Source organism: Carassius auratus, unplaced genomic scaffold (genome assembly GCF_003368295.1).
Source record: "Carassius auratus strain Wakin unplaced genomic scaffold, ASM336829v1 scaf_tig00215910, whole genome shotgun sequence".
In the NCBI taxonomy this organism is placed as follows: domain Eukaryota; kingdom Metazoa; phylum Chordata; class Actinopteri; order Cypriniformes; family Cyprinidae; genus Carassius; species Carassius auratus.
Window position 1 is genome coordinate 349,196 of NW_020528304.1, and position 25,032 is coordinate 374,227.

The 25,032-nt window shown below is 39.8% G+C and overlaps 1 protein-coding gene across 1 annotated transcript in view; it reads left to right on the forward strand.

The window, feature by feature from the left end:
* csmd1a (CUB and Sushi multiple domains 1a) overlaps nucleotides 1-25,032 on the forward strand; it is a 280,504-nt gene that overhangs the window by 207,013 nt on the left and 48,459 nt on the right. The gene's annotated exons all lie outside the window — the stretch shown is intronic.

The following is a 25,032-nucleotide window of genomic DNA, read 5'->3' on the forward strand; positions in this document are numbered from 1 at the left end:
ATAAATTTTAAGAATACTTTTCCCCATCAACTGGTCAAAATGCACAACACCGCTGTATGCTGCTTGAAAGACACGTGTGAGATCTGATGTAAACAAGCATGCATGAGAAGCACATGGGGGAACACGTGAGAGACATGCTGAATGAAAGCACATTCACTCTCTGACAGCAGATGGTACTTTTAATTAGTATAGGGTATAATTGCAGAAAATGCAGCCTATATCCTGGAAACCCCATAAATACAGCAACTGCACTACTTTCTAAAATGTATTTAAATAATTTAAATACCCATTCAGATTTGTGAATTTGCTATGGATTTCATCACAGCACCAAATACTTAAATATTTAGACTTAATAGGCTATTCTTTTTCAAACTCTTTTTCACATTTTAATCTGGACAACAACATGCCCTAGCTATTGTTTAAAAGTGTTCTGATTCTTTATTGTTTGTTAACACTTTACATTAGGGCTTAATTAGTTGATTCATTAGTTAACAAACTGCCAATGAAATAATATTCTGAACATTCATTAATCTTAGGTATTCCAATATTTAATAACACGTTGTTAAAATTAAAAGTTGTAACTGTGTTATTTAAAGGTACGATTTGTAAAATATTTGCAGTAAAATATCCAAAAACCACTAGGCTAGTGCTATATATTTTTCCAGCTGATTACTAACAATATCTCTAATGTTTTCAACTACTTGTAAATCATGAGAGAACTCCCATTCTAAACAGTGACACGGGGCAGTGCAGTTGCTTGTCAATGACGTTAGTTACCCTTTGTTCCTGCCTTTACTGACATAGAAACCACATGAAAACAGTGCCATGGACAAATGCAGAAGTAGTGTCTAGTGTCCAGCAAACCACTAGCTTGCTTCAAGCAGTTCCTTATTTACTTCTTGCATGTTTTATGGTGGATTGTGTTACTTATTTATAGAACATAATTATGGTTTACCGTCTGTTGACGAGGACAGCTCCCATAAACGTAAGCATATGGGCCAACCAAATGACCCAAGAAGAGTTTGGGACAAGAGGAGAGATAGAGCGAGGATCAATATTGGTGTTGCATTTTTTTAGATGGAGAGAGCTTCGCGACAAACTTCAACTAGAAAGAGATGCCGATCTCGCTTGTGTTTAACTCGACAGGTGAGTTGTTTTGATTCGTATATTTACAGAAAATGTATGCTATTATAACGATCAACAAGATTAGTATTATTGGGGCATACGCCTAATGCGAGGCATTGCGTCTCTAGACCCACGCTAGGACGCGTCTTATCCATAGTCTGATTGCGTCTTTGCATTGACTTTGTATGTAATCTATTTATGCTAATCGTTGAACTCTCATCTGCTACATGTATGCCCAATTATTGTGTTTGAATGTACCCCATCTGTTAAATCCATGATTTATCTCTCTGTCTGATTGATGGCTGTCAGCGGTTGGGTAGAAGACAACAAATCCCATCATTCCACGTTCCCATCATGGTGCCTTGCATTTAATCCATCCAAGTGCACACACATAGCAGTGAGTAGGGAACACACACACAGAGAGCAGTGGGCAGCTATTTCCTCCAGCGCCCGGGGAGCAATTGGCAATTGGGGGTTTAAGGTCTTGCTCAAGGGCACTTCAGCCATGGGTATTGAGGGTGGAAGTAAGCACCGTTAATTCGTTCATCTCCCCCCCCCCCCTCCACAAGTTCTGCTAGCACTGAGACTTGAACCTGCAACCTTCAGGTAAAACAATGTCAGACTCTCTAACCATTAGGCCACATCTGCCTGATCTATTGCATCTGGCCAAGGTGTCCTTGCTGCCTTGGTAACCAGTGCTCTGGGGGGTTGTCCACAGACATCCTAGCACCCAGTCCAGTTGTTGGGTGAGGAGTCTGTTGGATTATTTGTTGAATATAACAATTAATAATGTCCTGATTTGTCCAGCCGTTACAGATGGAAAGGGTTGACCTTCCCCCATTCTGCCATTTAAAAAAAAAAAAAAAAAAAAAAAAAAATCCTACCTGTGAGTAAATTGTCTGTGACCTCTCATAAAACAGCAGAATTTTAATTAAAACTGTAAAATCTATCAATCCAAAATTAATTTTGAGTTGCACACGTTGAAGATTGGCAGACAGGCTGTCAGCTCATAAAGTAACAAGCTGTTCCCTCACAAAAGCAGTTTCTTCAGTGTACTGAAGTCTCTTGGTGTCTCAGTGTACCACAGCTTTATGTTTTACATATTTTTTTATTTATTTTTTGCTAACCCTCAAGGTTCATCATCCGTTTCCATGGTGACTCTTGGTTTTGGTGCTCTGTTAAGAATGTCTTTGTGTGTTCACTGTATACTGTTTTCAAATGTTGTGCTGACCGAACTACTGCGAAATATTAGAATTTGGATTAATCATCTGAGAGTCCAGGAATTATATGACTTAAATTAACCCTGGTTTCTTTAACAGCCACAGCGTCTCCTCAGAAAATTTGAGTTGCCTGGCCTTTACTGTGCAAAATAATTTTAATGCACATTATCATGAGTGGCTTATTCATTAAATTAAACAATACTGTCAGCAGCATCATGAGTACATTTACATATATATAATAATCAAACTAAACCATTCTTTCAACAGCTAATATAGTTAATTTATCTCAATAAAGGATATTTACAGTTGTCAATCAACATGATGCATTAATATGGAATATGCAGTCACAGGTTTGTATTTATCTGGATTTTACAACAGCTTTCAATGCTGCTCATCCAGGCTTTATAATAGAGATGATAGGCGATATGGTTATAATTAGCTTATGTATCAATGCCAAACTATGATATGATATGTCTCCCGGCAACAATCAAAATCTATTGGTTTCTCAATAAGATCCATGCAGTTATTTTTGCTGAGTTAGAATAGACATCCAATAGGCAATGGTTCTGTAAATTTCTGTGGAGCTTGGAATCATTGCAGATATTTCTCTGAACAAAAAGTTTTTACAGTTTATTTTAGTTTTAAGGATGTATGATATGGAGGGTTTATTGGGTCAGATTATAATCTAAAAGTCTAAAACTAAAAGTCTTAAACCAAAACTAAAAATCTAAATTTGAAACTTAAAGTCCAAGTCGATAATTAATTTGGTATTTAGGATTGGGCTTTTGATATTTAGGATAGGGCATTTGGTAATTTTAGCCATTTAGGATTTAGGATTGGGCATTTGGTGATTTAGGATTGGTAATTTGTTATTTAGGAATGGGCATTTAATCATTTAGCCATTTAGGATTTAGTATTGGGCATTTGAAGATTAAGGATTGGGCATTTGAGGATTGAGGAGTGTATGCAAATTAGGAGGCGTGGCCCAAATACTGGAGGCTGGTTTTGAAATGGCTGGTGCGCAGAGGCAACTTATGGACAGCAGAGGGAGCTCCCAGTGCTAAGGAGCACACTGTAATGAAACCAAACGGAGCGAGCGATCGGCTTGAGCGAGGACTGTGTGATAACTTTAACTTAATGACAGCTTTGTAACATTTGTGTCCTCAAACACAAAGTCACCAGTGAAAGGAGTGCTATCAGTCTGACGATGAGAAAGCAGCAGACAGTGCAGCAGGTAAGATGCTAACATTATCTACTAGTTATATAAGCTGATATTGCTAACATGCTTTAGTAGGGTATTATTATATTGGCACATGCTGTTTGATTTTTTTAAACTGCGGTTAACCCCTCTGACATTAGTAGATTTGCCACTAGATGGTCTTGTTTAATTTTTTTTTTTTGCTATATAGCCTATATATATATTTTATAAAAATTGTGAGAGAAAATAAATTAGGCTTGTTCGACTTGAACTGGCGCTGCACACTGTAAGACCGATCGGTTTATGACATCAAAGTGCTGCGAGAGTGATTCAAAACCTTAAGGAGCGTCTACTCTCTTTGACGTCATATGACGTGTGTGTATGTGTATGTCCCTGAGAACAGGGAACGAGACAATACGTCATCGACGCTATGGGGAACGCCTCAGGTGTGACAGGTGTCTGAAATCAAATATCAACTCACAGCAATCATGCTGACCGGCGACAGCCATGAATCATCAGCTTGAATGATGAGCGTGCGACCTGGATATAAAAAGGGCGCCTTGAAACCATGACAATATCCTTTCGTCTGAAGTGTTTGGCAGGCAGACCCTGAGGCATGGCTGGGAGACGTATTGTCTCCTTCCCTGTTCTCAGGGAACAAAGGTTACATTTGTAACCTGAGACGTTCCCTTTCGAAGGGAACTTCGACAATACGTCATCGATGCTATGGGGAACGAAATACCCACACTGCCATGCTAAAGGGAGTGTATGCCCAATGGCAGTGACAACTGTCAGAACCAGCAATTCAATGAATGCTAGAACCACTCACCCTCAGGTCACACAGGGCTGTCAGTGACAGCACTCCCTACGGTCATAGCCCAGGCTATATGATTCCACAGAAAACCTCCATAAACATAGTTTAGTGAAAGGTCTACCTGGGCCTGCTCAAGGGCCTAGGATCACAACTTCAGCTTCTTAGAATGGGTCGCTTCTAGGGAATGTGGCCAGGGAACCAGAGGGAACCCCAGCCAGTCACTATTCAGGGGAATGTGCCACCTGAAATATCTCCAGGCAGGTCTGACCTGGTGTCACTACATAAGACACTACGGACTGGCCACTTCCTGTCTGTCCGAAGACAGAGCCTCTGGACACTTGCCTTTAGGAAGGCATCCAACCCGAGGAACTGCGGAGCAGGCAGTGAACCACTCGGCCCGGATCACAGAGACGGGATATCCTGGAGAGTATGACTCGGCATAGTGCTTTACAGCCCTTGCCAGCGAGGCGAGTTTCTCTACTCGATGCACGGATCTACCCAGTGTTTGTGTTTCAAAACACAGAGGAGGCCTGTGAGGGCCTGAGGACTGATCTAACTGGGAGGCCTCATGAGAGGCCTACGACCGACTGACCAGACTCAGGAGACCACATACTCATATTGACCCTCAGTAGCCGTGTTTCCATTATCGAGCTAGGACCGGGCGTGCTAGTGCGTGCCAGGGCCAGTCGTGTTTCCACTGTCACTTCCGGGGCTTGATCCTGCCTCGATCGTGCCTCGCCGGGGCTTCCTCGGGGCCAACGGCCAGGGTTTTTTGGCCCGACGAAAACCTTGGGCCAAAGCGGGCCAGCTGGGACTAGAGGAGGGGTTATGAACAAAGGCGGAGTTTCTCCGTGTCTAGAGAGCGTCAGCGCGGATCATTTCAGAAAGATAACCGCTATAACACCAGCATTAAAGACGTTTTAAAATAAGTTGAGCTCAACTCACTGTTAGTTAGCAGCAAGTGTTTGAAATAACTTGATCCGATGTGGATTATAATCATTAAACAAGGCAGAAATATTTATAAGCGATGTAAAATACTATGCACTCTAAACATTAACGTTACCATAGTAAACATGGTAAAAATGACCGCTTGGATAAATCAGACGTCAGCTTCTTATTCTCTATCACAATTGTATTTGTTAAGTAACATTTTATCTGTCGTCTCGTTTCGTGAGTTTAGCTCCGCGTTGCATATCATCAAAATAATAAATAATTTGTTTGGGAGCTTTTATAAATATAGAATGTCTGCGCTGAGGATCATTTCAGAAAGATAACTGCTTTAACACCAGCATTAAACACTTTTTTAAATAAGTCGAGCTCAAAACTCTCTTTCAGTCAGCAGCGAGTGTTTGAAATAACTGATGTGTATTATAATCACTAAACAAGGCAGAAATATTTATAAGCGATGAAAAAGATATGCACGCTAAACTTGTTACCATAGTAAACATGGTAAAATATGACCGCTTGACGAAATCAGACGTCAGCTCCTTATTCTCTATCACAATCATGTATTTATTAAGTAACTTATATTATCTGTCACAAGCCTCGTCTTGAGAGTTTCTCACGTTGCCCATCATAAAAGAATATAGCCTAATAATGTTTTTTTGTTCGGGAGCTTACAAAAATAGAGAGATTATCATTCATTCTAAATATTACGGCTACTATGGCTAATTAACAGAAACAGCCTAGAAACAGCCCAGGCTATTTTCATGAGCGTTACAAATAAATAAAATATTCACACATAAATACATTTCTATTTTATTTGAGTCCTGATAAATTAAAACAATATGATCAATGTATCACTTATTCTATAGTTAAAACATCGATGCTTTTGAATTTGATTATATAACAAAGCATGCAAACAAACTGCCGCTTTTATCATGTTCGTTTTGTGATCGCGCATGTTCCAGTGACTTATTTCTTAGTTTTCTGATAACTTCTCTTTGTTGCTGAAATGATGGGGTTGCGTGACGTTGTTCTGAGAGGCGTGTAAAGGGCGTGTTTTAGTGATGCGCAGCGGTGCTTCAAGCTCCACTGTGGAAACCCTGCGCTATTCTGGCCTCGGTGCTACTGGCCAGGCGCTATGAGCCCGGCCCGGCCCGCTTTAAGCCCTTGCTCGCATTGGCCCGACAGTGGAAATGTGGCTAGTGAGGGGAGCATAAGATCTACCTGGTGGGCAACCAGGCTGTAGCAAGATAAAGAGGGTCCAGGAGGGAACCCGTAGCAGAGAATAAAATCTTGAGCTGAGCCAGGGCGCAAGCTCACCTTCGGTAGCTGCCTGATAAGGTCTGCTAAATTGAAAGTAAGCAGCCACTAGCTTACAAAACCCAGCACCACTGTGAAACTACTCTCAGGGAGACCTGGAGAGGCCTACTACCCGATAACCACAATATGTGGGAGTTCACCTACAGAGAGGCCTAGAGAGGCCTACTACCTGTTACCAGATAACCACCTTAAGTGGAAACTGAAAGTAATTTGGAACTCAACTCCAGGGAGGCCTGGTGAGGCCTACTACCTGACAACCACAGTATGTGGGAGCTCAACTTCAGGGAGGCCTAGTGAGGCCTACTACCTGATAAACACGGTGCAGGAAAGCTTACTTTCAGGGAGGCCTGGAGAGGCCTACTACCTGAAAACCATAGCTGATAGTGAGCCAGACTGGCAGTCCAGTTGACTGTCTTTGGGGCTTTGCCTTCAGGGAGGCCTTATGAGGCCTCCTACCTGACAGTTCAAAAAAGCGGGAATTCAACTTCAGGGAGGCCTGTGGGGCCTGCCACCTAGTAACCACAGTATGTTAAATTCAAGTTTATTTGTATAGCGCTTTTTACAATACAAATCGTTACAAAGCAACTTTACAGAAAATTATGTTTCTACAATATTTAGTAGTAGCTAGTAGTTTGTGCATGTTTGACAGGATTTTAGAAAAAAAAAAAAAATAATACAAGACGTAGTGAGCTAGACGATGAACTATCAATATTAGTAATTAATAGTTATTATATGATGCAGTCACACATTTAGCAATAATTGTTAGTTCTGTTTGTTGATTCAAGGTTAGCATCATCTGGGGTCCTCTGAAGCTCAGCATCATCTCTTCTCAGGTGTTCTGGATCCAGACTAGAGCTTGTCCTAGTTAAATCCTAGTTACCACGGGATGTAAATCCCGTGGCAAAACATAGAAACAAAATAGAGACATCATTAGCATAGCTGCTGATCCAATAAAGTAAAATTAGTTTAACCCAAGCTAATGAATAAAAATGCACATTTGATCAGATGCAACTACACTCACAATTTAAAAGATACATAATTCGTATGCTTGGTGAAAGAGATGTCTTTTTAATCTAGATTTAAACCGAGAGTGTGTCTGAACCCCGGACATTATCAGGAAGGCTATTCCAGAGTTTGGGAGCCAAATGTGAGAAAGCTCTACCTCCTTTAGTGGACTTTGCTATCCTAGGAACTACCAAAAGTCCAGCGTTTTGTGACCTTAGGGTGCGTGATGGGTTGTAGCGTGGTAGAAGGCTAGTTAGGTATGCAGGAGCTAAACCATTTAGGGCCTTATAGGTAAGTAATGATAATTTGTAACTGATACGGAACTTAATAGGTAGCCAGTGCAGAGGCTGTAAAATTGGGGTAATATGATCATATTTTCTTGACCTCGTAAGGACTCAAGCTACAGGTAGTCCAAAATGCAGCAGCTAGTTTATTGACGAAGCAGGACAACCACCTAGAAGTGCATTACAATAGTCCAGTCTAGAGGTCATAAATGCATGAACTAGCTTTTCTGCATCAGAAACAGACAACATGTTTCGTAGCTTGGCAATATTTCTAAGAAGGAAGAATGCAGTTTTTTTTTAACATTGGAAATATGATTTTCAAATATAACACCCAGATTTTTGACTGTAGAGGAAGTAACAATACATCTGTCTAGTTGCAGATTGTAATCTACAAGATTCTGTGTAGTGTTTTTTGGTCCAATAATTAATATCTCTTATCCGAATTTAATTGGAGAAAATTATTTTTACATTTTTAACACACTCTGTTAGATTAGATAATTGAGAAGTTTCATCTGGGCTCGTTGAGATATATAGCCGAGTATCATCAGCATAACAGTGGAAGCTAATTCTGTATTTTCTAATAATATTACCAAGGGGCAACATGTATATTGAAAATAGAAGGGGACCTAGGACGGATCCTTGTGGCACTCCATATTTTACTGATGATAAATGAGATGACACCCCATTTAAGTAAACAAAATGTTAGCGATTGGACAGGTAGGATCTAAACCATCTTAGAGCCTGCCCTTGAATACCTGTATAGATTTGTAATCGATCTATGAGTATGTCATGATCTATGGTGTCGAACGCAGCACTAAGATCAAGTAAGACTAGAAATGAGATGCAGCCTTGATCTGATGCAAGGAGCAGGTCATTTGTAATTTTAACAAGTGCAGTTTCTGTGCTATGGTGGGGCCTAAAACCTGACTGAAATTCTTCATACAGATCATTTTTATGCAAGAAGGTGCTCAATTGAGCAGACACAACTTTTTCAAAAATTTTAGACATAAATGGAAGATTTGAAATAAGCTTATAATTTGCCAGTACACTAGGATCTAGTTTTGTTTTCTTATTAAGAGGCTTGATAACCAGTGGTGGACAGTAACGGAGTAGCTTTACTTCGTTACTGTACTTAAGTACATTTTTCAAGTATCTGTACTTTACTGGAGTAGTTTTATTTTGAGTAACTTTTACTTTTACTTCACTACATTCCAAACCATAAAATCGTACTTTTTACTTCACTACATTTCATATAACATATCGTTACTCCCTATAATATATAACGTGCTCCGACACGCAGAAGCGGTGTCTGATTCATCATGAACGAACGGAGTCTTTTCAAAATAAACTTTTCAATCGGATCGCGGATCGCACAAAACGATTCGTTTAGGAATTAGAATGATCCGATTGCAGCTGTTCTGGTGTCGACCACTCACTGATTCAAATGAACCGTTTAGTGCGAGTCTCCAGAAGTAAGAACCGGGAGATCTTGTGAGCGCGTGTGCGTCTGATGTTGCTAAAAGTAAGTTATTAATGTCGAAATTTAGGATTAATTATTGTAACTGAAAATCATATTTAGGTCAAAATTGCCAGTTGTTTGGGGAAAAAAATCGTTGTAAAGAGTGATCTATTGAAGACCGCTGAAATGCTCGAGTGCAGACGATGCAGATATCAGCGTCTCTTTGTTTTAGTAAAAAAAAAAAAAAACACCTTAAACTAACACTGATTAAATAAAATAACTCATGCATGTTAACGTTATGTTAACCGTTTTATTAAAATGTCCTATGTGACGTCTGTTTTTATATTGTTTATCAACAGTAACGTAATACATATGTATATTGTTTGGATTAACTAGACGAGTAAACAGACATGAATGTTTATTCATAACCGTACTGAAAATAAGTAAATATTGTTAGCTGATGCTAACTGTATAGCTAACAAGCTTGCTTGTGCTAACTTGAGGTAATTTTTATAAATAAAATCCAAATATTTTTATTCAACCACCTATTTATATATAGATTACATTTGGGGAGAAAAGAAAGGACGTGATGTTCAGAACATGGTAACTGCAGTAATTATCAAGAAAAGATGCACCCTCTTTGGCCAGGGGTGTTTTTACACCACAGACAAAATTTGAGAAGGAAAAAATCATTATGGAAATATAATTATATTTTCCTTAAAATGTTCTTCCTAACTTCAGGCCTTATTATCATGTCATATATAACTGTGATGTTTTGTAAAACCACAAACTTTAAAATACTTTGTTCTTACTGGTGAAGATCAGATGGTCATCTCTGTTTTCACTCAGGAACATCACAGTGTAAGCGAATATTACTTTCATCAGTGTAGTCCATATCAACAACAAAAATATATATTGACTCCATAAACGTGACCTAAAGATAACGACGAGTTAACGATATTGAGAAGCGGTTCTTCGGCTACAGGTAACAGCTCTTTCAGTAAATTAGTGGGTACAGGATCTAATAAACATGTTGTTGGTTTAGATACAGTGATAAGTTTATTTAGCTCTTCCTGTCCTATATTTGTAAAGCACTGCAGTTTATCATTGGGTGCGATGGATGACACTGAAGTGTTAGACGCTGTAGAATCTACATTCGCTATTGTATTTCTAATGTTATCTATTTTATCAGTGAAGAAATTCATTACAAGTCATTACTATTTAACGTTGGTGGAATATTTGAATCAGGTGGCGTCTGATAATTTGTTAACTTAGCCACTGTGCTAAATAAAAACCTTGGATTGTTTTGGTTATTTTCAATGAGTTTGTGTATATGTGGGAGTATGTGGGATTAAACCCTCAAGAAGGCCTAGTAAAGCCTACTACCTGACCACCACAAAATGTGGGAGCCCCCTTCAGGGAGGCCTGAAGAGGCCTACTAGCTGATAGCAAGTCTATTCTGCTACATTAACGAACACTGCTGGAACCATACTATTAAAAAACTTTTCCTATAGTTTTGTCCTAGTGTATGTTCCACAATGTTGTGACCCACCTCCGAGGAGGCCTGTTAAGGCCTACTAATCGGCAGTGAGCCTTCTGCCCGAACTACCAGGGTCAACCATGGTTACTATAGTTAAACCATGGTAATCACAAATTAACCATGGTTTTGCTAAATTAACCATAGTTTAACCATGGTATTTGTAGTAAATCTGTGGTTTTACAAATGGTAGTCAACAAGCCAAAAAACCATGGGTTACTACAGTTTTACTATAATAAAACCATGGTTATTTTTCATAAGGGTACTAAATGCATAGGCGTCAGCCCATGGCAATGCTCTGGCTTCAAAGGGAGCGGAGTTCAAAAACCGGAATGAAATGTAGTTTAGAACTCCCTGCTCAACCGTAGCCATCGTGGTGTGAGGTAGATGCATACAGAGCTGAGAATGGACTACTCAAAACTACCCTGAGTTAGCGTGGGAGAAACAACCATATGCCCCTGCAATGTTAGACAGGGAGCAGGCCTGCAAGTGGCTCCAAAGGGTGACGGGGATTTGCACCCAGCCTAGGGGAGCGGGAGCGGGGGGGGGGGGGGGGTCTAAATTGCAAGCCAACCCATCGGTCGAGCGATTAGCTCAACAGGCTGAGTGGAGCAAGCTCTAGAGGCCCAAAACATCTCTGTTCGGCAGGGTCTAACAAACTGTCACTTCACAGAGCGAAAGATAGCCTAACCCTGCCAGACTGATCCTACCTCAGCTACCACCCTGCATTACTCTATCACCCCTGAATGCAGAGAAAGGGGCTGGCCTTGGTCAACAACTCCCATTTAAGGGAGGAGGCTGAAATCTAGGGGAGGAAGCCTAACACATAATGAATGCGGCAGCTATACTTAGCAACACACCTCCAATATCCCTAGCATAGCCTAGGTCAGCTACAGAGGCGGCCCAGATGAGGGCCAACCTACAAGCATAGATCTATCTGAGGGCTCGGAGGAGCCACAGCCTACTTGATTGAGAGGCTGTGAAACACTCAACCTACTGAAACCTTACAGAGCTCAGGGGAGCGAGTACTCAGGATACCAATGTCACAAACCAATAGGCAGGACATCTATCTGAAGATCTATCTGAAGCGCCAGCGTCAGTCTAAACCTAAAGCAAAAAAAGTTTTTTTTTTTTTTTTTTTTTAGGAAGACCAACTACTCTAACCCTGGGTGGCTAATAGCCCTGAGGCTAAACAGAAATGAGCGGTGGCCCACCACGCATATAAAATGTTATGACAGGAAGGCCATCACATATTCGTTCTAGCCAGCAACTGGGGGAGGCTTCAGAGCCCTAAGGTGCATAATTTAATTGCTCCTCTAAGAATGACCCTAGGTCTATACAGGGAACAAGGTCTGTAGAGAAATAAATCATTGTTAGTTATATACACAGAATTTTACAAACCAAAAAATTCACCTCCGGCGTGTGGAGTGAAGACTCGCCAGAGAGTTCTCAATGAATCTGGGGTCCACCACTTTTACATGCCTAAAAGAGGCGCTCACATTAACCAGTTGCTACGGCGGGCCATCAGAACATAGTTCTCATTATAAGGCCCATCCCCAGGGCTGGTGTAACGTAAATGCCTGGGGAGTCAAGGAGAGGGAGAGGGCTGGTAGAAAAGGCCCTCCAGGGAGATCAAACCCTACTTTCGCTGAGCGTTGCTGCGCTTGTGCTGAATGACCTCCCTTATGTCCCTCTTCTTGCGGGAGGCTCGCCTCCTCTGTGTCCTACTCCTCCATGGAGGGGGCGCACGAGAGGCAACACTAGACCTCTCCCCGATATCAGCCAAGTTGAGCCACAGATGCCTCTCCGTGGCCACCATTGATCGCCGATCGCGGCAGCAGTCTGTTTAGTGGCCTGGAGAGATAAATCTGTGGTCCGCCGTAACTCAGCGACCGCCTCAGGGGACAGCCCTGCCCCCTGGTCGAGATCCTGCAGAAGGTCAGCTTGGTAGGCTTGGAGCACTGCCATGGTATGAAGGGCAGCACCAGCCTGACCTGCTGCCGTGTACGCTCTGCCATTTCAAGCAAGCCGTGTTTTTAAGGGGCTTGGATGGCAGAATCTGAGCTTTTAGTGTCGACACCTGCCCAGATACGAGAGAGTTCGCAAACATTTCGTCAATGGGCGGCATCGACACATAATCATACTCCCCGATCCCCTCAACATCAGCGAAATTACCCCGCTGATGTCGAATGCGGGCAGAGTATGGTTTCTTCCATGCCCTCTCGATCTCTGAATGGAGATCAGGAAGGAATGGAAGGCTCTGCTGAGCTGGTGGTCTATGTTCAGGGAAAAAACGATCGTCAAAACGACCGCGAACAATCTCTCCCTGAGCGTGCCGCCATGGCAACTGAAGTTTGTCAGTGGCACGCTCCATAACTTCCACCAACTCTGCGTACACGGGGCAGAATGGCTGACAAGGTTGAGGATCTAAATCATCCTCCTCAGCCCACTCTTGCCCAGCCCGAAGAGCAATCGCTGCAGTATCAGTAGGAGAAAAGTCTCCGTCATCCACCTGCAGCTCACTCTCGTCAGCCGATGACGCGTCCGAGAGGTTAATGCCCCTCTTGAGACTGTCAACGAGCTCCATCTGAGAGCCCCATGAAGCGCGTTGTGCCGCTCTGCTTCGGCACGAGCGGGACCCGATCCGCGAGGACCAGATGTTGAACTCTCTTCCCTCAAGAAGAGAGCCCGACGAGAGCGGAGCGTTCTCATAGAAAAATTCTCACAATTTGCACAGGACGCTCCCTCAATAGCATCCTGTGCGTGCTCTTCACCCAAACAGTACACACACATCTCGTGAGTGTCACCCGGCGACAAATATCTTGGGCACGGGTCAGCACATTTCACAAAATTTTTAGGACTTGCCTTGTGATGTGTTTTTCATTTTCGCTGTAAGCAGACATTTAAATCAGACATTTTAAATCAGACAAAACAGTCCCTGAAGATGAAAAGGATATTGTCATGGTTTCAAGGCACCCTTTTTATATCCAGGTCACACACGCTAGTGATTCACGGCTGTCGCCGGTCAGCATGATTGCTGTGAGTTGATATTTGATTTCAGACACCTGTCACACCTGAGGCGTTCCCCATAGCGTCAATGACGTATTGTCAAAGTTCCCTTCGAAAGGGAACTAGTAGATGATGTTAGCATCTTACCTGCTGCACTGTCTGCTGCTTTCTCGTTGTCAAATTGATAGCACTTCTTTCACTGGTGAGTTTGTGTTTGAGGCCACAAATGTTACAAAGCTGTCATTAAGATGAAGTTATCACACAGTCCTCGCTCAAGCCGATCACTCGCTCCGTTTGGTTTCATTACAGTGTGCTCCTTAGCACTGGGAACTCCCTCTGCTGTCCATAAGGTGCCTCTGCGCACCAGCCATTTCAAACCCAGCCTCCAGTATTTGGGCCACGCCTCCTAATTTGCATACACTCCTCAATCCTCAAATTCCCTATCCTCAATCTTCAAATGCCCAATCCTAAATCCCCAAATCCCCAATCCTCAATCCTAAATGGCTAAATGATTAAATGCCCAATCCTAAATGCCCAAAAATGGCCAATCCTAAATCCTAAATGGCTAAATTACCAAATGGCCAATACTAAATCCTAAATGGCTAAATTACCAAATGCCCAATCCTATATACAAAATGCCCTATCTTAAATACCAAATGCCCAATCCTAAATACCAAATTAATTATCAACTTGGACTTTAAGTTTCAAATTTAGATTTTTAGTTTTGGTATAAGACTTTTAGTTTTAGACTTTTAGTTTATAATCTGACCCAATAAACCCTCCATAGTATGATGTACTGTATGATTTTTTATTTTATTTTTTTATTTTATGTTTTTACTATGATTTCAGCTATGTATCGGTGCTGCAGCTTGATTTTGGACGTTTTATGCCAAGACATGATTCATATTTGCTTGTCTCAGTCAAAACATTATGTAATATTGCAGTATAATAATTAATTTTTTTGGCCTGGACATGCATCTAATCAGATAATATTATAAATATTTACGTGTTATGGGGTTCCTAATTTATGCTGATATGTTTGAAATACAATGTACCTGTGTTTTTTGAAAAGACAAATATGATCGCTTAAAGGTCCCGTTCTTCGTGATCCCTTGTTTTAAACTTTAGTTAGTGTGTAATGATGTTGTTAGACTAGAAATAATATCTGTAAAATTCTAAAGCTCAAAGTTCAAATGCCAAGTGAGATATTTTATTTAACAGAATTCGCCTACAAAAAATGACCGGTTTGGACTACATCCCTCTAGTTCCTGCAGTAATGACGTCACTAAAACAGTTTTTTGACTAACCTCCGCCCATATGAAAGACAGCGGAGACCAGGACAACTAGAGCCCCAGATACAGATCCCCTGTAAAGACCTCGTCTCAGAGGACCACCAAGACAAGACCAAAGGAAACAGATGATTCTTCTGCACAATCCGACTTTGCTGCAGCCTGGAATTGAACTACTGGTTTCGTCTGGTCAGGGGAGAACTGGCCCCCCAACTGAGCCTGGTTTCTCCCAAGGTTTTTTTCTCCATTCTGTCACCGATGGAGTTTTGGTTCCTTGCCGCTGTCGCCTCTGGCTTGCTTAGTTGGGGTCACTTCATCTACAGCGATATCGTTGACTTGATTGCAAATAAATGCACAGACAATATTTAAACTGAACAGAGATGACATAACTGAATTCAATGATGAACTGCCTTTAACTATCATTTTGCATTATTGAGACACTGTTTTCCAAATGAATGTTGTTCAGTGCTTTGACGCAATGTATTTTGTTTACAGCGCTATATAAATAAAGGTGATTGATATGAATACACAACAAGGGGGCGTGGTCCTGTTGCGCTCCGACGGAGAAGAGGAAGAGTTGCGTGTGTTTGTCGCCATGTCGTCGAAACGCTGTTATTTTCATCTCTGAGTCCAATCACCTTTGTTTGGGCATCCCAGGGACGCTGTACTTGGAGATTAATGGTTACAATTTATGTTTATCTCGGTTCCCCGAAAATTATAATCCACATGTAAAACTATGTGCAGCACATTTTGCTGAGGACAGCTTGCTGAGGACAACTTCTTCAATCTCAATCAGTTTGATGCGGGATTCGCACAAAGATTATTCCTGAAAGATGGAGCAGTTCCCTCTTTGTCTGGAGAAGGCGTTGTTTATGGACCACAACCGGTAAGTGTATTTTATTATTTAAGTTGGTGCGTTTAACCGTTTCTGTGATTTATTACACAAAGGGCAACGCTGTTTAGCTTTGTTAACTAGATGTTAGGGCTGTGCAAAAAAATCGAATGTGATTTTCATGCGCATCTCGTCAGTAAAGACGCTCCTGTGATTATAATTACATCTCCAGAACATGCTCCTGCCCACTTGCTTCTCAAAACTAGCCCAATCGCGTTTCCAGGAGGGCCGCGTGCGCTCAGCTGCTGTCGAATCACAACACCGGAACCGCTGGCCCAATCAGAACTCTTTACGTGTTTCTGAAGGAGGGACTTTATAAAACAAGGAAGTCATCAGCCCATTTTTATGACAGTTTTTTTTTTACACGCGGAACATGAACACATGTTATGTTGCACGCTGTAAACACAATCAAAGCTTCAAAAAAGCACGAAAAATGGGACCTTTAAAATCAGGTGCAGGCAGATTGTTTCCTGTTTTGCCAATGTGCATTTTCGTCTTCTTATGATTTGCATACTCTTTGGCTTTGGATGCCAGGCACATCATCAGGCTGGAGATAGAGGTCTGATGCTGCTGTCAGTGCCGGTAGAAAAGGCACGAAAGCACCTTGACAATGCGCTCATGAGAGCAGCAAAATGCAACACTGTTTTTAGCTGGCAGGGCACTTACTCATATCAGTTTGACATGGGGTAATGGCAAACATGCAGATAAGTGAGCCTCCTCCAAAGAGCAACAGTAGCAGGCCTGACTGTGAACATGTCAAGCCTGACTTCTGCAGGATACTATATTTAGTTCCGTCAACCATGAAGAGCTACTGATTGTGCTTTTTTAAATGCCATGCATGGCTCCTCCAAATGTGCCCTTAACTATTTCCCTCTATATAACAATGATCTTTACATTTATTACATTTATTACATTTATGTAACAGCAGACAGATACAACGAAGCTTCATTCACATTGTAAAATATAGGCTGCAGTCGGAAGTATGAAGTACGATTTAATTCATAATTATAAGTAGTAATAGGCTGAATTGCAAATTAGGGAGCCTAAGGGGCCGTTCACATATCGTGCCTAAAATCGCACGGAAAACGCTAGGTGCGCCGTTTTCTCCTTCTTTCCAAAGCGCTCGGGCAGTTGCGCCCCTGAGGCATCTGCATTTGCTAAGCAACCATGATGTGCGCTCTCCATGAAGACGCAGAAAATTCAACAAAGGATAAATGGATTTGCAGCTCTAAAAAATCGTTTGCAGTAGCTCTGCTACTAAATTTATTTAAAAATGGCAATCCTTATACAACTATGATCAGCAGTTCCTTCATCTTAGCTGAGCTTTCAACATTGTTACGGGAAAGGATGAAGCTGATTGGTTAGTTCTTGTCACATGACCCGCGGTGCGCTTGCGGCATTCTGAAAAGTTGAAATGTTTTTAACTCGATGCGTCACTTCCATTTATGAGCGCGCATTCGCGCGCCTACATTGGAAATAACGAATTTGAGCGCGCAATGTGAACGGCCCCTAATTCTACAGGCAATGACGATCAATCATAAAATTTTTATATTTATGTAGCCTACTCAATATTCTTTTACACTGTAATCCTTTTTGTTTTTAATATTGTCCATGTTTGTGTGATGCACATCCCTGTGTGTAATAAGCAAAGTAAACGTGCACTGTGGACCCGCCCAGAGGCGCATTTTCTACCAACACACTCTTTAAATAACGAAAACATATTGCGTCATTGACATTAGACTTTAGACCAGGTTTGAGTTGGTCCATTTTCAGCTCCTTAAAATCGCAATGTGCTATCAGTGCTCCTGAACACACCTCTTTTTTTTAGACCAGCATGCCCATGGGCGCACAAATAGGTGCAAATTCATTTGCTAACTAAACAATGTGTTAATGTGGATTTCCTCTTCAGATAGTTTATCGTTTTATTGCTGGTCTACATCAAACTAGCCTTCCACCTCTAAACAGAAACAGTTGCTGAACAGCTTGAGATGCTCCTGATGGCAAATGAAGGACATTATCTCTCACGGTGGTACTTTTTCCTGGTCTGTGGTCAGTACAATCTAACGGAGTTAATGCTGTTTTAAAGACCATGAATATCTTATCTGTCTGAGAGCTGCACACACAGTCTGACACAAAAGAGTAGTGTCTCACCTCTGCTGTGCCGAGTGAGACTCAGCAGCCTGATTATGCTGCATTGTTTCACACAGAGGAAATGACAAAGACAGTAACTCTGTCCCACTGACTCAAGTGCAGAGGGTTCATTCCCATTTGGGGTAGCCTTTCAGTAGCAGAACTTAAACTTATGAACTTTTTCATAAATCAAGTCCCCGTTTTATAGTTTAGACAAAATTAATTGAAATTAAAAGGTTAGCTGTGGTTCATGTTCTTTCAGAAACATCTGCATGATTGCACATTTAGGGATTGTGTATGATTAATGTAATAAGCCACATGAAGTAAAGTGCTACATTCATTTTCAAAAAAAAAAAAAGATGTATTCTTCTGAATAATAATAATAATAATAATAATAATAATAATAATAATAATAATAATAATAATAATAATAATAATAAACATATTAGGTGGATTAAAGGGATAGTTCATCCAAAAATACTAAAATATGATGATGGGGTAAATTCTCACTAGCTGGCATGATCACCAATCAAACTGCTTATGAGAACAGGAGGGTGAGCAATATGGACAAACTAAGATATCTAGCTAGATAATTAGTCTAAGTATCCTATTTGTAGTGTACTGTGTTTTTAATTTAATTTAATATATGAATTAATGCTCTTTCACAATGGCTTTGAATGTATCTTTTCATGTTAAGTTTCAGTTTCCAGTTGTCAAGCTTTATTTAGAAAAATCTCATTGAATAAAGCCAAGGTTTTTTTTTTTTTTGTTTTTTTTTTTACTTGGTCCAGCTTCAAAGATTGCAAAACAGATTCTATATTCAAATTCAAGATGTAACCACTGTATTACCTGTGAACTGTGCATTGCATTGAGATATGCTAGTAATTTGCAAAATTTCAACATTAAATCTTCAGTCATTTCTTTTGAGATAGAATGAAACTACATGGCATATAGGACTGCTTAGGATCCCGATGTTGCATCAAGCAAGTGCACATCACAAGGTAAAAAGCTGAGAGGAGGTAAAACAGGTCATCAGGAATATCTAGAATCAGTTGCATAAATCTCAGCATGGGCTGTCATTTATAACACCTAGGCAGGCAACATTACTAAACAACGACATTAGTTAGAATGAAACATGGTGTCTATTGCTCTGCCAGTGGCTGCAGGATTGTCCACTCCAGAGATTTACAGTCCATTTCACTCAACTCTCAGCTCCAATCCAGCAACCAAAAGACTTTCTATTCATGGAGCAATGGCACAATCGTAAATATCTCTTTGAGCCGTTTGATGTCTTTTGTGAATTTGCATCTGTTTCTTTGTGGCCAGTCTCACAACATTGATAAGGAATGGAGTTTCTTTCTCAGCTCGAAATTGAATGCCCATTGTGCTCATTCACAGTGTTATGCATGAATTGTCTTGTCGATAAATCCCAGTGCAAGCTGAGAAACAAAGCAGCATGTGAACTGATAGTTCAATGCACACTAAACAATGTTTATACCACAGTGCTTACTAGCTACCTGTGGAAGGCTGAAAGATGCAGGTTGCATCGACTACAGTAAAATGTTACATCGGTCAATAAAGTTCCCATTGGAGGACATTACTGTACATGTGCTATTTTTTGACTACATATTTCTGATGCTGTGCAGAATGCCTCTTTGCCCCCAGATTAAATTATTTGCAGGGTGGATTCAGCAAGAAGCTAGAGACATTCCTTCAGTATCACCGCTTCCTATACGCACAGTACGCAGTTTGCGTAAGGGACCAACTCCCAGAGGGGGCACCATCCCAGTTGCTAAAAAAACAACAACAACAACAACAAACAAAAAAATACATGTGCAAGAGAAAACTAAAAGTGTAAAAAAAACAAACAAAAAAAAAAACTGGCATAAAGTTGCCTTGATGTTGGATGTTCAAGAGTCTTACATTTAGGGACCGTCTCTAAAGTTACATGCGATATTAATATACACTTTTCTAACATCAGTAGCATCATCTGTTTCCTGTGGTCTTGTCCTGGTTGTCATCTGAGACCAGGTCTTTACAGGGGATCTGTATCTGGGGCTCTAGTTGTCCTGGTCTCCGCTGTCTTTCAGGGCTGTAGAGGTCCCTTCTAAGTGCTGATCCACCATCTGGTCTGGAAACGTACTGGATCCGGGTGACTGCAGTGACCCTCTGATCTGGATACAGACTGGATCTGATGGCTACGGTGACCTCGGAATAAGAGAGAAACAGACTAATATTAGTGTAGATGCCATTCTTCTAATGATGTAGCAAGTACATAGGGTGTTATGGGAGGTGCTTCCGGTTCCGGTTTACCTAATTAATTCAGCCTAAAAATCCTTTAAATATTTAAAGCATACTAGTATGTTATGTGTAAGCCAGGTTAAAGAGATGGGTCTTCAATCTAGATTTAAACTACAAGAGTATGTCTGCCTCCAGGTTATTCCAGAGTTAAGGCACCAAATAGGAAAAGGATCTGTCCGCTATAATGCACAATTGAATTTAATGTTTAATATTTATTAAAATAAACTGTAAATCATGTAAATTATGCTACTTTATCGAATGGGCTCAAATGCAAATTTGATGCTCAATAGCATTTGAGGAGAAAGACTTGCAGTCATAAAATAATTGTAATGTGTTCATTTAGGTGTCAGCTACAATGCACACCTTATACATTTTTAAAATACATTAAAATAAATTATGAATCATTTAGGTCCATAAGGTCCGTTTATCACTTTCAGGCACATTCCCGGGGAAGTTATTTTTATTTTTTTTATTTATTTTTTTTACCCATGGTTTTAACAATAACACCATGAATCATCGTTCTTGTAGCCATGGTAACTGCAAATTAACCATGGTTTTGTTACTTCAAATAATAATTTACAAATAAGTATTCATAATATACTGTAATGTTTTTGTGTTGTTGATGCTATAAAAACAGACCTAAGCCATCAATAGCCTTTAAAATGACTTAAAATGCATTATATAAAAATACAGTGAGGGAATAATGATTTCTTAATAATAAAAATGCACTGTTAAAATGCATAATGTGGGCAAATACAAAATAAACTATGTATGTACATGTTATTACAAATGCCTCCAAAGGGAGCCAAATGCCATTTAATTGCTGCTGTTACACTTACAGGACAATAAAATCCTTGTTTAGGCTACTGACCAAACATTTCATTCAAATATCCACTTAGTCTTTAATTTTTGGCCACCTTTATATATATATATATATATATATATATATATATATATCTATCTATCTATCACACAGCCTATATAATTTATTCAACAAAAAACGTGCATATCACAACCCTTACAAAAATAAACCATGGTTTTATCATAGTAAAACTTCTTAATTTCCTCCTTCATGATTTCTGATTGCTTGAGACTATAAAATAATTAGTCATAATAAAGTTATAGCCATAGGTAAATGTCGAGAGCTACAATTGTAATTTGTAAATAATAAAATGTATTCATTTACTTTTTTGATTAATGTTCTATTTCACCCCTATATTAGTTTTTTTATTTTTTTTCATCATATTTGAGGAAGGGCGGCACAACAATACAATCCTACTTAGGGCACCCATTTGGCCAGCAGCGGCCCTGCATTCCTTAGAGATTCTGGTCCATGTTGACAGTGACATGACAGCATCTCACAGTTGCTCCAGATTTGTCAGTTGCTCATACATGCTGCATATGTGCTGTTCCACCTCCCAATAGTGCTCTATTGGCTTGAGATCCACAAACTGAAGGGAGGTGTAGTACAATGATCTTGTTGTCTGTTGGCTACATAGACAGCTGTCCCCTAAAGGTGGTCACACACCAAAGGAGAAGCACCAAATAACATTTGTGTTGTGGCTAGGACAATTCACAGGTATTGCACACAAACGCATCATGTTCAGTTCAATATGGCAGTCCATTAATCTAATCACCAAACCTGCAGTTCAGTCAGTGTACTGTTTGAGTAAATTAATTAGTCCGGGATATTGGTTTGTTTGAACTCAGAGGGAGTGTTAGCCACATTTAAAAAAGTTAACAGCTTAAGTCATTTGTGGATTAACGTGTATTGGAGACGTGAACCGTTTAAAATCATTCAGTTAGATTTGGTAAACTGGTTCAAAAAGATCCAGTTACATCGAATGATTCGTTCGCGAACCGGATATCACAAACTGCTTTGTTTTGAACTCTCTCACAACAGACACTGAAGAGAAGACAATGCTGAATAAAGTCATAGTTGTTGCTATTTTTGGACCAAAATGTATTTTAGATGCATCAAATTATTCTAACTGACCCTCTGATGTCACATGGACTACTTTTGATTGTTTTTCTTACCTTTCTGGACATGGACAGTATACCGTACACACAGTTTCAATGCAGGGACTGAGAGCTCTCAGACTAAATCTGAAATATCTTAAACTGTGTTCCGAAGATAAACAAGGTCTCACTGGTTTGGAACGACATGAGGGTGAGTTATTAATGACATCATTTAGATTATTGGGTGAACTAACCCTTTAAGTAGTGAGATATAATGAGAGTGCAAGCATGTATTATACAGGGTAAAACACCAATAAGAATATATTTAAATAGTTATGATTTAGATAATGTAACGGGTAGTGGTATGGCATAGCAAAAGTGATGCTAATAATATGCTTTGTGATGTCTACATAGTAACTTTACGAAGTCTTTTGGCTGATGCTCATCCAATCAGAATTTCAAAATTGAGCTATCCATTTCATTACTCTTTTTTTTTTTTTTTTTTTTTTTAATGATTCCTATCTATAAATAGCACTCAGGGTTTAGCTTCATCACATGCTCTGTAGTTTGATTACACTGAGTAATATACTGCTGGCCTGTGATTGGATTGAGTTTCTCCAGGAAAAAGTGATCATTGACATCTTACTGAGTTTGACCATGGTAATGGAATTTCAGTGAGCTGGGGGTCCAGCATGGCTAGCTCTGCCTACCTCTAGCACACTCTTTGCTTGCACTCCCTTTGAAGCAGTTTACCCAAGTCATCATGACAGTAACTGATGACACGGACACCCCTACAACTCCTTAAACACCGGTTTAACTCATTCTGTGAGATGCAATGTATTGCAAGATGGCAGTGAGATGAAAGCAATCCCCTAAGACATGTGAATTTAGTCCCATAATGCTGTGCATGCAACTCATAAATGCACAGAGCATGTTCGTCTCTGTCTGTGAAAATGGAAAATGCATTATGCATTAGTGAAATGAATTTATTTCATTGTACAGTTACAAGAAGCCTTGTGTTCTTGTTTGTTTATGTGTTTTTTTTTTTTTTTTTTGTCTGTGTTGTTGTCTCTGTGTACTGGAAGCTTATGTCACTAAAACAAATTCCTTGTATGCGCAAGCATACTTGGCAATAAAGCTCTTTCTGATTCTGATTCTGAAACCAAAATGCATGTTTATCAATATGAATAATGCAATGAACATTTTTATTTAAATTCTGAAAATGTTTATAGTGACCTAAACTGGCAATATAAATCATTAAGGACTGACCAATATGGAATACCTTAAGAAGCCTTCTTCTTTCCTGAAATAAATTGTGTTTACCTATGAATTCTTTGCAGCTAAACTTTTAATAATCACACTTATTTTTGGATGAGTTGGGGTAGAAGTTGGTGAGCAAATGAAAACAGTAGATTATTCAAAGCTATCTAGAAAGGGTACTCAAGGCACAATTTGGGATTAGTCAGATTACCACACCCATGAAAACCTTTGAACAATGTCTTGGCACTCTTTCAAAAAAGGACCGTTCTACCCATGAGCTCCAAAAAGAGCTCTAATGATTGCCAACAATTCCTCCAAAATATATTGAATGACAGCTATTCCTCCCTATATATTGAGTAATTTCGGATTAAAATGCATTTAATCCACAAAATAGTTTAATAAAGGATGTTTTGATCTTGGGAAATATGAAATACATCACAGAGAATGGTTTAATGTGGCCATAAACCGGTCTTGATATTACCCTTACAAAATAAATCTTTTTTTTTATGTTTATAACATTTATTTGACCATCTAAACAGGTGGACCCGATTTACCGATTGGCGATATAATCTCAACTGTAAAGCCATGTTGGCCAAAGAGAAAAAGTTTCATTAGGCCGAGATAACAGTGCATGCCCCGACATCACAAGCCAAAATCTCCAATTTTGTTGTCTACACGATAACACTGCAACCGGAGTTTTCAAAAATGTTCAGTTTCAGTGACCTGGTGCTGTTTGCGTGTGGACAAATTGCCAAACTGCCCTGAAAAAGCTGCAGTTTTGAAAATACCTGCCTTCGTGTGGACAGGGCCTTACTTCATCTGTGAATGAGCAAAGAGAATGCTTTTGTGTCACATCAGGAATCTGAAGTGACATCAAAATGGATATGAAAAAAATGGAAGATAGTGATAGAAATGTACTTGCAGATGTAATTTGAAATCTGAACAACAGTTTAAATTAAAGATATACTGTAGCCCCAACTTGAATAATAATAATAATAATAATAATAATAATAATAATAATAATAATAATAAAAAAAAAAATACTTTGAGGAACCACCAAAGCTCGAGCATCAAGGATCAGAAACAATTCAAGCACCTTTATTCAACAATATAGATTAGTAAAGGGCTGCACAACAGTCAGCATATCCAGTCTTTGAAAACCATAATTGGAATTCCATTAAATAATACAGCACATCATAAAAAGGATGCAAGTCTAATGAATAATGTGACACATTGGTGGAAGATGTCATCCATAAAAAAAAAAAAAATAATTATGAGAAAAAAA